Source organism: Balaenoptera ricei, unplaced genomic scaffold (genome assembly GCF_028023285.1).
Source record: "Balaenoptera ricei isolate mBalRic1 unplaced genomic scaffold, mBalRic1.hap2 scaffold_369, whole genome shotgun sequence".
NCBI lineage: Eukaryota > Metazoa > Chordata > Mammalia > Artiodactyla > Balaenopteridae > Balaenoptera > Balaenoptera ricei.
Window position 1 is genome coordinate 173,198 of NW_026777577.1, and position 16,747 is coordinate 189,944.

The 16,747-nt window shown below is 34.8% G+C and overlaps 1 long non-coding RNA gene across 6 annotated transcripts in view; it reads left to right on the forward strand.

The window, feature by feature from the left end:
- LOC132358773 (uncharacterized) overlaps positions 1 to 16,747 on the forward strand; it is a 200,685-nt gene that overhangs the window by 168,275 nt on the left and 15,663 nt on the right. For 5 of the 6 annotated variants that reach the window (XR_009500518.1, XR_009500513.1, XR_009500515.1 and 2 more), the window contains one exon: positions 4,930 to 5,116. This is a non-coding gene — a long non-coding RNA (uncharacterized LOC132358773). Of the gene's footprint in view, positions 1 to 4,929; positions 5,117 to 13,550; positions 13,571 to 16,747 lie in introns of those variants that run through there. The other variant, XR_009500517.1, reaches the window with a different exon arrangement.

A 16,747-nucleotide genomic window follows, 5' to 3' on the forward strand; every position in this document is an offset into this window, starting at 1 on the left:
AATACCACTTTTTGGCTAAAGACTAAAATAGCTATGTTTATGATTTGGCCCTACCTCCTTCATTCAAAATATTAGAAGGAAGTAATGCTTAATTGTAAGTGTATGTGTGTTTATGTATATGTGTGTATACACAAAAGTGTGTATATGCATTTTTTCCCCAAAGAATCTCTCAGAGACTAATGTAGAACATTGAATGTAATAAAATGTAATGTAAATGTCTACCTTCAGATTTATGGGTGTGAGGATTTGAGTAAATTGAAAAAGCTCTTTGGTGGGATATTACAAAAATATACTTTAGATTCTCAATGTGAAATATTCAAATGTAAAATTTTTGGCAAACTTCAAGAAACTCTAAACAAACAACTTGTAGACAATATTAACAACCAGAAGGCAGTTTCTGGTCTGTGTTCCTACAAAGCTTTGGGGAAGAATATTTCCCATATTTTTAAAATAAGATTTTCTAGCAAAGGTTGAAAACAAATACACTGAGTGTGCATATACCGTCCAGCTGGATTTAAGAATTTTAATAATTTTCTGCGTGTACTTGATCTTTTGTATTGATCTATACATCATCTGTTTTGCTATACCTTCTGAAAATTGTCCACCCAACAATATTTCAGCATGTTCTAAGAAAAAACAATCTCCCACATAATTTACAAACCACATACAACACCTATACAAGTAAACAAAAATTCCATAATGTCGTTTCATATTCAGAAAACATTTACATTTCCCTAATTCCCACAACATTCTCTTAAGCTACTTTTGTTTTCTCTGCATTAAGATCTAACTGAGATTGACACATGACATTTGGTGATTGTGTCATTTTAGAACCAGGACCTCTAATGAACCAACTATGAGAAATGTCAACTGTCAGTGCCTCAAATAACTATCAAAAAACCCACTTGTTGAAGCAAAGATAGTTTTTTAGGTTTATTGCAGTAATAAGCCACCTTGACAGACATTGGTATTGTTTTAAAATAGGACAATTAGGGAAGGATATTTGTGGGTTTTTAGGGCCTCTTTGAAAATCAGGGAACTGGATGGGAGTAGGCAGTTGATGGCGTGAATGCTTTGAACTGGTTTGGCCCAAAGAGAGAAGGTCCTGAAGTGAGCCTTGGTGAGCAAGGTGCTAGTCTTGAAAGGTAAGCTATTTGGTTCACAGTCTTACCTTCCAAGAGCTAGTATTTCCTGGAGCAAACAGCTGACCTTTTTTTTTTCTTTTCTTTTTTTTATTACCTGGACCCAGAATTGTTTCGCACAAAAACAGGAAAATGTGCTGGCTTCAATTCTCAGTGAAGTCCAGAGGACAATGAATCTGGTATGCAGATTCTGGTATGAAGATTCAAAAAGTTCTTTTTTTTTTTTTTTAGTAAATTTATTTATTTATTTATTTATTTATTTATTTATTTATTTTGGGCTGGGTCAGATCTTTGTTGCTGCACATGGGCTTTCTTTAGTTGCATTGAGCCGGGCTACTCTTGGTTACGGTACGCAGGCTTCTCATTGCAGTGGCTTGTCTTGTTGCGGAGCATGGGCTCTAGGCGCATGGGCTTCAGTAGTTGTGGCACGCTGGCTCAGTAGTTGTGGCTCACAGGCTCTAGAGCACAGGCTCAGTTGTTGTGGTGCATGCTCTTAGTTGCTCCGGGACATATGGGATCTTCCCGGACCAGGGCTCGAGCTTGTGTCCCCTGTATTGGCAGGCAAATTCTTAACCACTGCACCACCAGGGAAGTCCCAAAAAGTTTTTTTTTTCTTTTTGAATTTTATTTTATTTATTTTTTTATACAGCAGGTTCTTGTTAGTTATCCATTTTATACATATTAGTGTATATATGTCAATCCCAATCTCCCAATTCATCACACCACCACCATCCCCCCGCCACTTACCCCCCTTGGTGTCCATACATTTGTTCTCTACATCTGTGTCTCTATTTCTGCCCTGCAAACCCGTTCATCTGTACCATTTTTCTAGGTTCAACATATATGCGTTAATATATGATATTTGTTTTTCTTTTTCTGACTTACCTTGCTCTGTATGACAGTCTCTAGGTCCATCCAAGTCTCCACAAATGACCCAATTTCATTCCTTTTTATGGCTGAGTAATATTCCACTGTATATATGTACCACATCTTCTTTATCCATTCATCTGTTGATGGGCATTTAGGTTGCTTCCATGACTTGGCTACTGTAAATAGTGCTACGATGAACATTGGGGTGCATGTGTCTTTTTTTTTTTTTTTTAAGAGTTTTTTTTTTTTTTTTAATAATTTATTTTATTTATGGCTGTGTTGGGTCTGCGTTTCTGTGCAAGGGCTTTCTCTAGTTGCGGCAAGTGGGGCCACTCTTCATCGCGGTGCGCGGGCCTCTCATTATCGCGGCCTCTCTTGTTGCGGAGCACAGGCTCCAGACGTGCAGGCTCAGTAATTGTGGCTCACGGGCCTAGTTGCTCCGCGGCATGTGGGATCTTCCCAGATCAGGGCTCGAACCCGTGTTCCCTGCATTGGCAGGCAGATTCTCAACCACTGCGCCACCAGGGAAGCCCACATGTGTCTTTTTGAATTATAATTTTCTCTGGGTATATGCCCAGTAGTGGGATTGCTGCGTCATATGGTAATTCTATTTTTAGTTTTTTAAGGAACCGCCATACTGTTCTCCATAGTGGCTGTATCAATTTACATTCCCACCAACCGTGCAAGAGAGTACCCTGTTCTCCACACTCTCTCCAGCATTTGTTGTTTGTAGATTTTCTTACGATGCCCATTCTAACTGGTGTGAAGTGATACCTCATTGTAGTTTTGATTTGCATTTCTCTAATAATTAGTGATATTGAGCTGCTTTCCATGTGCTTCCATCTGTATGTCTTCTATGGAGAAATGTCTGTTTAGGTCTTCTGCCCATTTTTGGATTGGGTTGTTTGTTTCTTTAGTATTGAGCTGCATGAGCTGTTTATATATTTTAGAGATTAATCCTTTGTTGATTCGTTTGCACATATTTTCTCCCATTCTGAGGGTTGTCTTTTTGCCTTGTTTGTAGTTTCCTTTGCTTTGCAAAAGCTTTTAAGTTTCATTAGTTCTCATTTGTTTATTTTTATTTTTACTTCCATTACTCTAGGAGGTGGATCAAAAAAAAACTTACTGTGATTTATGTCAAAGAATGTTCTTACTATGTTTTCCTCTGAGAGTTTTATAGTGTCCAGTCTTACATTCAGGTCTCTTATCCATTTTGAGTTTATTTTTGTGTATGGTGTTAGGGAGTGTTCTAATTTCATTCTTTTACATGTAGGTGTCCAGTTTTCCCAGCATCACTTATTGAAGAGACTGTCTTTTCTCCATTATATATCCTTGCCTCCTCCAAAAAGTTCTTGTTAGGAAAAGTTTCCCCAAATTTTTAAATTACATATATTTTCAAACGTAAAAAATATAGAATGGTACAGTTGTCATTCGTCACCACATAGATTCAAAAATGTTTCAATATTGTTAATTTTACATATTTTGTTGATCTACCTCAGCATATCCTAAGAAAAAGCGTATCTCTTTGGATCACCAAGCTAAAATCACACCTAAGAAAATCAACAGAATCCATAATATCATCCAGCATTCACTGTAAATTGAAATGTTCTTTGTAGTCTAAAAATAAATCAAAAGCTTTGTTAATTTTCTCTTGACTAAGACCTGATTTTAGTTCTTGCATATTATGTAGGGTTGTTTCCCTTTAGATTCTTTTACTCTAGAACAACCTTTCAACTTGGGTGAAAAATTTGCTGTAATAAAGTGTTGGAATCATCTGATGGCATCCTGATATTTACATGGAATTCTATGTAAATTCTAATTTTTTTCTAAGACAATTTTTAGAATAGGTGTTAAAAAATGGATTTCTGAATGTAGCATTATTAGGACACACTGAAAGATCATTTGAGACTGTCTAAGCCAGAAAATTAAACACAAATTTCCTCTAATAATATTTCTAGAATAAGTGTTAAAAAATGCATTTCTGAATATAGCATTATTAGGACACACTGAAGGGTTATTTGAGACTGTCTCAACCAGAAAATTATTAACTTGGTAACAAAAAATTGATTAAGATCATTAATACAGATTTCACCTTGCAATTTGTCTACCTTAGAAGTACATGTTTTACTAAATTTATTTTAAGAAATAACATTTTCTTTAATGGAATTGTATTTTATATCCTAGGTGTCTGTAAAACCACCTAGAATCTATCTGTCATCCAATTTATTTCTTGAGGAAACAACACCCAGGTTATGGTTGGTATGAATGAAAGAGCGTATAAAGCCATCTCTGTAATTTCCAAGCAATATCTATACCATCTAATAGGTGTTTATTGGGACTTCCCTGACAGTCCAGTGGTTAAGACTTCGCCTTCCAATACAGGGGGTGCGTGTTCGATCCCTTGTTGGGAAGCTAGGATACCACATGCCTCACAGCCAAAAAACCAAAACATTTAAAAAAAAAAAAAAAAAGAAGCAATATTGGAACAAATTCAATAAAGACTTTAAAAATGGTCCACATCAAAAAAATCTTAAGAAAAACAGGTATTTTTAAATGCCTGACATAGAAAGGTCACTGTTAAGGCACTAGAAACAAACAGTAGAGATGACCTCTAATTGGTTTGGTCTGAGAAAGTTTTCATTCCCCTCTCCCAGGGACAGAATTTTCTTGTTTGTTTGCTTGTTTGTTTGCTTGTTTAATTTTCCCTTACTTTTGTTCCAATAGGTCTTCACCTGCATCATGATAATACAGGGTTTACTGGCCTTCACCCAGCAGCTTAACATTTTTTGTTGTTTGTTGGTTTGCTTGTTTGTTTTTTCCCCAGCAGAGAAGGATCCCTGAGCTGGGCTCTCGGGGTATACTCTTTCCCGTGCCTGGAACACTGATGGTGTTTCTCTCTGCTTTGAATCTTTCTCAGGCCCAGTGAAATTCTACTGAGATGAACCTGAAAGTGAGTGCGGTCAATTTTGTGTCTGTACTCACCACGGCTTATATATCACTACCCCCACCGCCCACTCAGCCTTCAGCAATTCCTTAGAAAACTTCATCTGAAAGCTCCTTACCTTGTCCTACGGTCACCGACTTCCTCCCATCCTCTGACCCAGGTGAGTCAGTGCTCACGTCCTGTCTCTCCTTGAAGTTACTTTTATCATTAGTTTTCAGGCTAATTAGGAGCTTTGAGAATTCAGCTCTCTGCTAGGTCTAAGAAAAGTATAATTTTATAAATGGGCCTCTTTTTAGTTTTTGTTAGTGTGGAATTTACATTCTTTTCAGATTTTTATATTCTAGGCAGTAGCTGGAAGTTCATGATGTTTTAATTGTGTTGTTTGCCTTCCTACTGAGTTATGAGTTTGTTTGTTTTAATGTATTCTGGAAACAAATCCTTTGTAGGGCATGTAGATTTTAAACATTATCCAAATTTGGTGTCTTGCTTTGTCATTTATCATTTTTCTAAATTGTGTCCTGAAAAAAGCAGAATTTTTAAATTTCATGGAAGTAAAGTTAAATTTATTCCTTTAGAGTGTGTGTTTTTTATATCCTAGCTAAGAAAGTTTTGCTTACGTCAAAGTAACAAAGATTACATCCTATTGCTTATTCTAGAGTCTTTGTAACTTTACCTTAAATGCTTAAGTCCCCTATCCATTTCAATAATTTTATTTATTATGTGAGGTAAGCATGAGAATTTTATATATAAATATAAATATACATATATATATCTATATCCAGTTTTTCCAGCACCATTTGTTGAAATGACCTTCACTCCCCATTGTATTAGTTTCCTGGGGCTGCAGAAACAAAGTACCACAAACTGGGCAGTTTAAACAATAGAATTGTTTCTTGGTTCTGGAGGAAAGATGTCTGAAATCAAGGTATCAGCACGGTTGGTTCTTTTTGAGCGCTGTGAGCGTGAATCCATTCCACGTCTGTCTGCTAGCTTCTGGTAGGCACAGCCGTTCTCCCTGTGTCTTCCCATTGTCTCCCCTCCATGTATTTCTATGTCTGTGTGTATGTTTCCTCTTTTTTATCAAAACACAGTCATATTGGACTAGGACTCATCCTAATGACTTCATCTTAACTTGCCTATCTCTAAACACCATATTTCCAAATAAGATCCCATTCCCAGGTACTGGGGGTTACGACTTCAACATCTTTTGGGGGGACACGATTCAACCCATAATGCTATATTTGCATTGGTTTATTTTTGGTTTCCTTAATCAGTTTTATTGCTCTATATATTTATCCTTACACCAAAAGTACAATGTCTTTATTCCTGTAACTTCTAAGTAAGTACTGATATTAGCTGTGCATTTTAGAATCATATTGTCAAAATTTTCACCCCCATACACATACTCACAACCTTGCTGGACTTTCATCATGACTATATTTAGAGTATAGATAAATTCAGAGAGAATTGATAAAAATGATCCAGTCAGTGGGCACGCCGTATTTCCTGATTTATTTGTTTATTTTAAAAAATTTTCTCTCAAATGTTTTGCAGTTTCCAATGTACAGTGGTTTTAACATATGTCCACAAATGTTTTGCCACTCCTTCCTTCAAAAGGTGGAAACTAATTCTCCTCCCCTTATTCTGTGTGCCTCTCAATCTCTTGGATCTCTCATTCTAGAGGAAGCCAGCTGCCATGCTATCTGCTACCACACCATGGAGATTATAGAGAGCCTAGGGGTGGAGGAACTAAGACTTCCTGCTAACACATCATACCAATTAGTCAATCATGGAATACATGAATAAGCAAAGGATTATTGAATTTTATAGTTACTAAGTTTTAAAGGGTTTTGTCACACAGAAATGGATATCTAATACACAGGTCTTACAGATAGTTCATTAAGTGTGTGCCTAAATTTTTATAAAATATAATATTTGATGCTGATATAACTGAGATTTTGTTTTTCAGTTTTAACTGTTCACACTTTGTCAAGTAGCATTGTGTCTATGTATATGAAGAATATTTTTTGGTAGATTTCTTTCCTCTTTGTTAATACAGCACACACAGAATTTGGTTTGATGTGACAGAAAATTCAACACAAATATTAGTCTACAATGCATAAAATAATTGCATTTATATAGTGAAAAGATATTTTATTTTTTGAAATCACAATAGAATTTTCACAACAATATAGCCCAGTATGTATTAGTAATGAGTTTACTATGTGTTCTGTACTTATGTTACCTCATTCATTTCTCTCAAATATCCCATGCTTAAATGTTTAAAAATATCCATGAAATAGGAAATATTATGCCATTTTACTGATAACAAAACTAAAGCAGAGAAAGTCTATGACATTCCTCCAAGTTACAGGGCTGGTAATTGTAGAGACAATATTTATATGCAGAATTAGCTAAATCCAGAATCTACATCTTTAACCAATGCATTAGAATGCATTATATATTTCATAAAAAAAGAATATGCAGAAATAAAATCGTAAATATTGTTTTTTAACATCTGTATTGGAGTATAATTGCTTTACAATGGTGTGTTAGTTTCTGCTTTATAACAAAGTGAATCAGTTATACGTATACATATGTTCCCATATCGCTTCCCTCTTGCATCTCCCTCCCTCCCACCCTCCCCGTAAATATTCTTTGATAGGGGAGTTAAAAAGGAACTGTTTCCTTGACATCTTTTTGTAATATAACGACTTAGAAACAACAATGCTATAGTATTTGGTACTTTTAAGTATCTGCATCGAGAAATGTTTTTATTTATTTCTTTATATTTTCAGTTCCTTTAAGTAGCTTCATTAGTGACAAAAGAAGATAGTGTGTTGTATGTGTGATATTTCTTTTTGTTCTAAATAGGAAATAGAATACCATTTCTCTCATTCTGAATCATCGCAATAGAAGCTGGTTCATTGAAAATTTTTTTAAAAATTGTGTATTCAACTAATATTGGATACTGACATATATATGAGTTGTTTAAATATATATATATTTATTTTATATATCCTTTATGCATGTTTAAATGTGTATTTTATATATTGTTTATGAATTGTTTAAATCTATATATTATATATTGTATAAATCTATATATTTAAAGATATTTTTTATATTATACATATATTTGTCTAATATATATATATGTAATCTCAGCATCCAATATTAGCCATAAACAACTCACAGTTATTTGTTTCTATTGGGTAGTAGTAATTCAAGTTGACTGTATGAGCTGTATTACTGGCTTGATTTTGGCCAAAAAGTGGATAAATTTTGAATTTTAAAATGAGATAAGGAATCAGTTATTTTCCAATATAAAAAAATGACATCAAATAAACCTTATGATCAAGATATTTAATTCATAGACAATACCTGCAAACAGACTAATAAGAGCAGGTCATGATCATATAACCACAGGCACTTATAGATAGCCTTTTACAGCTTCCAAAATTATTTTAAGTCCTTAATCTCATTTATCCCTCAGACTCTTTAGGTGAGATTGAGATTTTTTACATTGGGCTTCTTAAATATTGCTGAGTCACACGTGAATGTGAGATCTGGCACGTTCACTCGTGAATCTAGGCAAAGGCTTTAGCACAAAGGTGTCCACTAATAACTGTTTGTATTAGCTTGTCATCCAAGGTTCTCCAGGGGATGCTGAGAGCACAGGATAAAATATTTAAGATGACAATCTGTCACCGTGAAGCGTGGTAACAAAAATCATGAAGTTTAAATGTGAAACCAATCAGCACATGCTTAAGTGAAAATAACTGAACAAGACTTCCAACTTCAGGTAAAAACACTGCCAGCGTCAAGCCTCCTGCTAAAGAGAACTTGCTGATGGAAGCCTCAGACTCTGTTTTAGAGGATCAGGTATTTCACAGAAAGAGAATTAGAGCTCTAAGGAGTAAACCAGAGTCATATATGCCCTGTTGGCATTTATTATAAAAAGAAAAACAAAAAGGAAGTCTCCAGTGAGGTAGGCTGGCAGGGTAGAGACTCTGGCTAAGTAAACCACTTATTTGGGCTTGGACCTCAAAGAGAATTTCCCCTGAGACCCTCCACAGGTTTAAGAAAAGGGAATGAGAGAAGAGGTAAGGCGGACTCCTTAGCCTGCATCAATGCTGTTTAACTCCTTCCAAAGGCAGAAATCCCAGAGGAACAGCACCTGCTCTGGCCCCCTACTCTGAAAGGCTGCATGCAGGGAAGTTGTTATATTTTCTCAGAGTGGATGTTTTTTTCCCTTGACCTCTGCCAATTACCCCAAGGTACTACCACTGTGGAACAAATGTTTAAGTTTATTCTGTGGCCATAGTAGATTATCAAAGGTCTCACAATTATTTTCAATATTAACTTTTAAATACATGATTGAACAAAAAGTTGAGAATTATGAAGTGCACAATGCAAAAAGCAGGAATCAACGTGAATGTAAGATAAGGAGAATAGACCCCAAAGAGGTCCTTGTTATTAGATTATGGAACACAAATTGTAATAGAACATATTAATGTTGTAGGTAAGAGAGAAAGTTTGAATTTACTTAAGGCACTGAAGACTGTAACTAATGAGATTGCAGATTTGTAATGGAATCAACAATAGTAATAGAAAAGCAAAATACAAATTTAAAACTTAGTAGATAATTTAATATCAAATTAAACACAGATAAAGAGAGAATTACTGTGTGTATAGGTCAGAAGTAGAGTGAGGGGAGCTCTTCAGAATGGAACGACAGAAGGGAGAATGAGACAAAGAAAATGTGTGTAGTGGTAATGACCAAGAGTTCCCAAGAACTGCTGAAAGACACCTATCATCTGAATCAGAAAGTCAGAGAAGCTCAGGAAAAATAAATGGATATAAATCCATAAGCAGGACCCATCAGGGTGAAAGTGCAGACAATGAAAGACAATGTACCCTTAAAGAGATAATTAGATTTACATGAACTTTCATCAAAAACATTGGAAACCATACAACAGTGGAAAGATATCTTCAAGATCATGAAAGAAAATCACTGACAACTAACTACTTACAATTTTCTGCACTACCAAAATATTCTTCAAGAATGAAGCTGTTTGTTTTTTTCGGAGAAATTTTCAGACAAAATAATCACTGACAGAATTCACCAATTCTAAGCCTCCACCAAATGTAATTATAAAAGGGATCCTTCAGACATAGGAAACTCACTAAATGCAATTATAAAAGATATCTTTCAGAAATAGAAAAATTATTTCAGTTTCAGTTACATGTTGATTAAGTATGCAGGCATCTGATGGTTTGGCTGGACTGACATTTGATGATGCTTACCTATCAGATGGGAGCCCAGCTGGGGTCGTTGGCCAGTCACTTTTCTAGGTTGGTAGACTTAGGGTAGTTGTGACTAACTTCCCGAAGAGCAAGCACCCTAAGATCACCAGGAGGAAGTTGCATGGCCTGTTGTCTTAGCCTCAAATATCAAACAGTGTCACTTTGGCTGCATTCCATTGATTATAGGCAAGTCACTAATGTCAGCACAGATTTAAAGGAAGGATGTATAAACCAAATTTCTTGAAGGGAGGATTATTAAATAATTTGTAGATACCACATAATTAATTCCTAAAAGAACAGAAAGAGATGCTGTAAAACAAATTGATATAGGGTAATGGCACCAAGATAGATAAGATTTGAAGAATCCAAAAGAAGACAGGAAAAGAAAAAGGAAAAAAAGTAACATAGAACAAGTCAGAAAAGAAAGCATTTAACCCCTAAATGTTCCAGTAGTGATATTAAATCAAATGGACAGAATGACCCAGTTTAAACAGAATTTGAGTATGCATAAGAAAAAGCATGGCTAAGAATATGCTTTTACAAGAAACACATCTAAAAATGCTCACAGAAAAAGATTTTAAATAAAAGATAGCAATATGTAGAGCGTGCAATGGGAAAGTAAAGTAAAGCTGCGATAACTATGATTAGTATTGGTTAGAGGAGGCTCCAAAGCAGAGAGCATTACAATAGAATACAAGATCTCAGTGAAAAAAGATTCAACTCACAAAGAAGACATAATTTTCACTATGTTCGTATTCCATAAATTTTTATGGCTTCAAGATCAGGAATAGATTCAGGTTTTATGGGATCTGAACCTTACGCAATTTGTAAAATTTGATGAAACCGTTTTAAGAATAAAATACACAAAGTTTTGAACACAAAACTACGTCCAACTTTTTTTTGAATAAAGAAAAAATCACAACCAATATATTTTTTAAGACAACTGATAAATACTCCAAATTTAGTCAATAATGTAAAGGTTTTGTAGATTATCTGCTTATAGTATTTTCCTATATTCTTCCATTAAACTTTTTGAAAATTTCTTTATATAAAAGCAATTTTTTAGTATTGTTTCCCCAATTCAAGATTTCCACTAGCATAATTGATTAATATTTGTTTGTTTCTTTGGAGTTGTTACTGGGAATAAGGAATTTATGATGGCATAATTATGTGGTTGCTACAGTATTATTATTGTATGTTTAAACCCTCAATCAGAGATTCTCATAACTTCCATTTTACATTACGCCTACAAAATAGTGTATTAGGTATTTTATATGGTATATCATTACATCTTTTTGACAAGGTGGAAAGTTAGTTTTTACTAGATGTCCATGAGAACCAAATTCTTCACTTTAAATTTTGTACTACTAGTGATCAGAAGCATTTTCCAAAGACTACATGTAAATCCTTGTTTCTTTTCTACTACCCAAGTACTTGTAGTGCTATGCGTTCTATGACCCAGTCATATCCCAGTAAGGCTTGGTATCAGGATACTAAGTTGACAAAATGTGCAGCTGGAGAAGTCAGGGAAATCATTTTTACCCTAGACAGCCTACAGTAACTTCACTAAATGCTGAATTAATGGAAAGCCACACACCACTACACAAACTCTACCCAGCCCTATTTCTCTTTCTCAAGAACCTAAAATTGCCTAGACCATTCCAATGCCACTTGTAGTGAAGGGAAATTCAACGGGAACAGCAGAAAAAGGAACGGAAAGAGTAAAAAGGAAGCATTCTTTAAAATTTTGGCTACTTTAAAAATTGATCTGAGTACTCCCATGTCAAAGAAATTGAATCAATAATTAATAACTTTCCAATAAAGAAATAATCAGAAACCATATGTTTTCACTGATGAATATTAAAAAAAAAAAAAAAAAAAAACCTTTATGTAAGAAATTATACCAGTCCTCTAAAATGTCTTCTGGAAAATGGAAGCAGAGGAGGAATTTCCTAACTTATTTTATGAGGCAGCATTTTCCTAACACCAAAACCTACAAAAGACATTACAAGAAAGGAAACTATGGCCCAATATATCTCACAAACATTGGTGTAAAAAGCCTCAACGAAATATTAACAAATAAAATTCATCAACTTATATAAAGAATTATTCACTACAACTAAGTGGAATTTATTCCTGCTATACAAAGCAGATTAAAATGCAAAAATCAATTAATGCAATATAGCACATCAACAGGCTACAGAAGAAAACATATGATCATACCAATAGATGCAGAAAAAGCATTTGACAAAAACCAACACCCATTCATGATAGAAAATACTCTTAGCAATCTACAAATAGAGGAGAACTTCCTCAACTCGGTAAGGAGCAGCATCAGAAAACGTATAGCTAACATGCTGAATAGTGAGAGACTTGATGCTTTCCCCGTAAGATCAGGAACAATGTAAGGACAGCCCCTCTTAACACTCCTATTCCACGTTATACTGAAAGACCTAGCAAATGCATTTAGAAATTATGATTTTGGTACCTCATGTCAAAGTGGGGGGGCATTTTCATCCCCACACTGCTTCACACCATCAAGCAGTTCTCAAACACCCTCTGGGTGTCCTACAATTCAATTTAATTCTGATACCACCTACCTGGAGATAGCATCAGATCCGTAGGTTAAGGGCTCTGTCCCACAAGCCTGCTCCTCCCTCCAATTTCAGAGGCCAGCCACAAGACCAGGTTCCCAGAATCTTCTCCTCGGATTTGATTAATTTGCTAGAGCAGCTTACAGAACTCAGAGATATATTTTATTATAAAAACATATAACTCAGGAACTTCAAATATAAAAAAATACGTAGAGCAAGGTACGTGGGAAGGGGTGTGGAGATTCTGTGCCCTCTCCTGGTGCACTGTTCTCCTTGCATCTTCATGTTTACCAAATCAGAAGCTCTGCAAACCCCATCCTGTTGGATTTTTATGGAGGCTTTATTACATAGGCATGATTGATTAAATCACTGGCCATTGGTGATTGAACTCAATCTCCTGCCTCTTTCCCCTCCTAGGTCTGAGGTGGGACTGAAAAGTCCAATTCTCTCATCACACAGTTGGCTCCACAAACAACCAGCCCCCATTCTTAGTGCTTTCCCCAAATCACCTCATTAACCTAAGAAAAGGCACCTTTGTTTCTCACGTGAAAACGCAAGGGTTTTGGGAGCGCTGTACCAGAATCTGGGACAAAGACTATACATATATACATATGTATTTATTATAAATCACCATATCACAGAAAAGAAGTACACAGATTGGGGAAGAAGAACTAAAATTGTCTTTGTTCACAGATATCGTATTTATTTACGTAGAAAACCTTAAAGAATCAGAAAAAAACCTTCTGGAACAAATAAACAAAGAAAGGTTGTAGGATACAAGGTTAGTATACGAAAGTCAACTGCTATCTTATATGCCAAAAATAAACAATTAAAATTTGAAATTAGAGAAACACCATTTATATTAGCACTGAAAATAGAAAAATAAAATACTTATGTATAAGTCAAATTATGTACAAGATGTATATGTAGAAAACTATAAAACTCAGATGAAAGAAATCAAAGAAAATCTAAATAAACAGAGACATATTCCATGTTATTGTAGAGAAGAACTCAAGATTGTTAAGATGTCAGTTATTTCCAGTTTGATCTATAGATTCAGTGCAATCCCAACCAAAGTCCCCAAAAGTTTTTTTTTTGGATATCAACAAACTGACACTAAAGTTTATATGAAAAGGCAAAATCCAGAATAGCCAATAGTGAAGAACAAAGTTGGAAGACTGATACAACCTGATTTCAAGACTTATTTTAAAGCTGCAGTATGCAAGACAGTGTGGTATTGGCAAAAGAATAAATTGATATATGAATGTAGCTGAATACCGAACCCAGAAATAGACCCACTCAAATATAGTCAAGCAGTCTTTGAAAAAGGAGCAAAGCCAATTCAATGGAGTAAGTATAGTATATTCAAAATATCATGCTAGAACAATCAGATATCTACATAAAAAAAAAAAAAAACAAGAATCTAAACACCAACCTTACTCGGTTCAAAAACATTAACCCAAATTGGATCTTAGGTCTAAATGTAAAATGCAAATCTTTTATAAAATTTCTGGAAGCTAGCATAAGAAAAAATCTAGATGACTTTGAATTTGATGATTAGTTTTAGGTAAAATACCAAAAGCAGGATCCATGAAAGAAAAAAAAAATTGTAACTTGGAACTGATTAAAACTAAAAATTTCTGCTCTATAAAAAATATTGTTAATGAAATAAAAAGACAAGTCACAGACTGGGAGAAAATATTTGCAGAAACAAATATCTGATAAAGGATTGATATCTAAAATATACAAAGCATATTTACAATTTACCAATAGAAAAATAACCTAACTAAAATATGGACAAAAGATATGAATAGACACCTCACCAAAGAAGATATACAGATGAAAAGTAAACATATGAAAAGATATTCAACATTATATGCCATTAGGGAATTGCAAACTAAAACCAGCTACCACTATTCATGTATTAGAATGGATTAAAAAGAAAAAAAAAAAAAAAAAACAAATAATACCAAATCCTAGTGAAGATGCAGAACAACAGGAATTCTCAGTCATAGCTAGTGGGAACACCAATGGTACAGCCACTTAGGAAGATAATCTGGCAATTTCTTACAAAGTTAAACATAGCCTTACCATATGATACAGCTTTCACACTCCTACATATTTACCCAAATGGGTTAAAAACTTATGTCCATACAAAACCTGCACGTGAAAGTCTATAGCATTTTTATTCACGATTGCCAAAAACTGAAAGCAGCCAAGATGTCTTTCAAAATGTGAATGGATAAACTGTAGTACATAACTGACAATGAAATATTATTCAGCAATAAAAAGAAATTGGATATTAAGCCACAAAGGACATGGAGGAATATTAAATGCATATTACTAAGAAACCAGTCTACAAATGTTACAAATGGTAAGATTCCAACTGTATGATGTTGTTGAAAAAGCAAAAGTTTAGAGACTAAAAAAGATCAGTGGTTGCTAGACGTTCAGAGGAGATGGGGAGAGGGATGAATAGATAAAGCCCAGAGGATTTTTAGGGCTGTGAAACTATTCTGTACAACACTGTAATAGTGTATACATGATATGCATTAGTCAAAATCTGTACAGCTGTACAGCAAAAAGAGTAAACCCTAACATAAACTATGGACTTCAGTTAATTATAATGTATCAATATTGATTCATCAATTATAACAAATATACCACACTAATGCAAGATATTTATAATACCTTAACTCTATTGGTGGAGGGTGGGTGAGGAGGGAGTATATGGGAACTCTTTACTATCTGTTGAATTTCTCTATAAACCTAAAACTGCTCCAAAAAATAAAATCTGTTAATTAATTTTGTAAAAATTAGAATCACCAGTCCATGTGAACGCATTGTTTAGGGCCCTCCTAAGGCTTTGAAAGGGGCAGTGCTGTGAAGTGCAATACAGGTAGAAATCTTCCAGCTCCACCTACTAAATCTTGATAGCATTCAAGGCGATTCCAAGATGGGCCATATATATTGCGCTTCTGTCTCATCACTGGAAGCTGGCAATAACTCAGGAAATATACGCCAAAAAGATGATTGGAAGAATAAAGGACTGATTAAATGAGTGAAAAGAAACTAAATCAAATGTTAGAGCTGTTTACTTTTTCTTTCCTTTGTGGCAACAATAATCTTGTCTTCTTTCCATATACTCAATGCCGCTGTTGTACCAAATTACTCATAACTTTCTTTTCTCAGCCTTATTACTTCCTCAGTAATCCCCCCACTGTCCTTCTTGTCTGAGCTGTTTAGTTTCTCGTTCCTCAATCTCACCTCACGTATCAGTTTTTTGCAATTTCTCCCTGATTGCTGCTTCCTTGGTATGTTGTAATCGTTCCCAGTTCTACCGAATCTTTTTAGCAATGTATTGTAATTCTTTTAGAATCCCTTTCTCTTACAGAAGTGTGAGCTAATCAAGGCCAATACAAGGCCTTTCTTATTTATTATGGTTTACCTAACTCTTGCAGTATTGGTACTGTGAATAAACTAATGAATGTTGCTACCTTTGCATGAATCATGTCATAGAAAATCTCTGCCTACCCATTTTAATAAATGTAGTCAATTGCAGAAAAGCCTAAAGCGGTAGGCAGGATTTGTAGTGGAGTAAACAAGACATAATTGCCAGAAGGCAAAATCGTGTAATTGAATGTGCATAGACTTTATATTAAAAAAAAAAATCTCACTTTGGTTGTACAATTAAGTACCTTATGACCTTGGAAAATGTGTATAATCACTTTCCATTTTCCCTATGAAGGAGAATAACACATTTTTTGTTTAGTTCTTGTGAGAATAAGTGAGGTAACCGGATGTAAAAGACTCTAACAATGCCTGGCACATAGGAATCATTCAAAGGAGGTTATGTCCACTTTCTTTAACTTTTCTGCAGAGACTTGGAA